Consider the following 2,007-nt stretch of genomic DNA (forward strand, 5'->3'; position numbering starts at 1 on the left):
AAAAAAAAAAAAAAAAGAAAGAAAGAAAGAAAAGAAAAAAAAGAAAGAAATGAGACTATAACCAATAAAAATATGAACAGCATATATAAACAGAGAATTTACCCAAAAAATACAATTGCCATTTAAATATATTAAAAGATTCTCTATAAGAGCCATGAAATTTTATCTTGCGATGAGATACCATTTACACTATCAGATTGTCAGAAATCAAGAAATTTAACAGCACTAGTGTGCTATCGAACACGTTATTTTCATACATTGCTGATGGGAGACAAAATTGGTAAAACTCCTGGGGAAGGCAATTTGGTAATACTAACCAAAATCATTTTCAAAAATTGCTGGTGGCATGAAAATTATAAAAATCTTTGTGGGAGGAAGGGAATTTGCAAAATTTTATCTTTCCAAATGAAAAAAATGCACACACTTTTTAAACTTGACACTTGCATCCCTAAGTATTTATCATACAGATATGCAAGAGGGAAATACAGTATGCTTGCATATCAATAAAATGTTAAAGGACTGGTTAACTATATCTTCATATACATCCCTCAGGCATACTATGAAACTATCACTATGAGGCAGATACTTACGTGCTGCTATGGAAAGATTTCCAGACTGTATCAAAGAAAGTTGCAAAATAGTAGGTATCTCATAACTGGGTTGAAATATATACTTTAAATATTACATATATACACACGTTAACTATAGAATATCTTGTGAAATTTTTCACAAAAAACTGGTAACCCTGGTTGCCTTGAAGGAAAGAGGAAAGGCGTGAATTCACTCTAATAACCTTGTTTCTTCTGAATTTTGTAGAATGTAAACCTATTACTTAAAACGCACACACATTTTTATATTAATAGAAAACAAAAACTGAGGCCCAAAGGCATCTCCCTAATTGACAAAAGATACAACCTTGCGTTCTTTCAGCAAACGTTTATTGCTCATCTGGTGACAGGTATTGTGATGGAAGCTAGTGCAGAAGATCCCCCAAAGACCAGGAGCGCCCGACGCCTGTCCCCAGGGTGAGCCCCTAGTGCGGGGCGGGGACAGGGTGGACAGAGTAGGGCGCAGGGCTGGGCTCGCGAGGCTCCCCGCCGCGCGGAGGCGGTAGCAGGACCCAACCGATCTTAACGGTCCAGGGACCAGGACAGCGTCTGGAATTCAATCTTCCCGAGCAAACTGCCGCCTGTAAAGACCAGCTCCCTTCCTCGCCCCCACAGAAACGCCCCCGGATTGGGCTTTTACGCTGTCGCCTTGATCCGTTTTCCCGAATCCCCAGGGAAGGACAGGCCCCTGGCGCCCCCACGGTCCGCAACCCCCTCACCACGGCGGTCGGAGCTCGGGTCTCTCCTGCCGCTGTTTCGGGCCACACGGTGTGTCCGTGCCTCCTCCGCAGAGGAATAGAAGAGTGGGTCCTCGCTCTCTGCGGCGCAGTGCCTGTCCCTTGACCTCCTCTCCATCTACAAAGCCTATTTCATGTTTTCCAAAACAAAAAAACGTTTTCCGTGTCTCTTGAGTCCCGGTCGCCACATGCGGGGCAGGACCGAGCTACGCAAAAGATCTCAAGAGAAACAACGGACGGAGCATCGCCCATGATGAGGCTGCTCTACCGATGGTCACTGAGTTGTGTTGTGGCACTGTCTTGGTACAAAGACACCAATTTTGTGAGAACGGTGATACGCATGATTCAACGCTCTCACGCCTTGGTCCCAGCAGCTGGAGCGCCGATTTTTCCCCGGTGGGTTAGCAGGTAGAAAACTCCTCGATATGGCCGGGCGCGGTGGCTCAAGCCTGTAATCCCAGCACTTTGGGAGGCCGAGGCGGGTGGATCACGAGGTCAAGAGATCGAGACCATCCTGGTCACCATGGTGAAACCCCGTCTTTACTAAAAATACAAAACATTAGCTGGGCATGGTGGCGCGTGCCTGTAATCCCAGCTACTCAGGAGGCTGAGGCAGGAGAATTGCCTGAACCCAGGAGGCGGAGGTTGCGGTGAGCCGAGAT

At 46.0% G+C, this 2,007-nt stretch overlaps 1 long non-coding RNA gene across 1 annotated transcript in view; it reads right to left on the bottom strand.

Moving 5' to 3' along the window:
* Nucleotides 1-1,787, bottom strand: part of LOC108316412 — a 3,997-nt gene extending 2,210 nt beyond the window's left edge. The window contains exon 1 of the long non-coding RNA XR_001830324.2: nucleotides 1,328-1,787. This is a non-coding gene — a long non-coding RNA (uncharacterized LOC108316412). The remainder of the gene's footprint in view (nucleotides 1-1,327) is intronic.
* Nucleotides 1,788-2,007: the final 220 nt, after the last annotated feature.

Source organism: Cebus imitator, unplaced genomic scaffold (genome assembly GCF_001604975.1).
Source record: "Cebus imitator isolate Cc_AM_T3 unplaced genomic scaffold, Cebus_imitator-1.0 Scaffold188, whole genome shotgun sequence".
In the NCBI taxonomy this organism is placed as follows: domain Eukaryota; kingdom Metazoa; phylum Chordata; class Mammalia; order Primates; family Cebidae; genus Cebus; species Cebus imitator.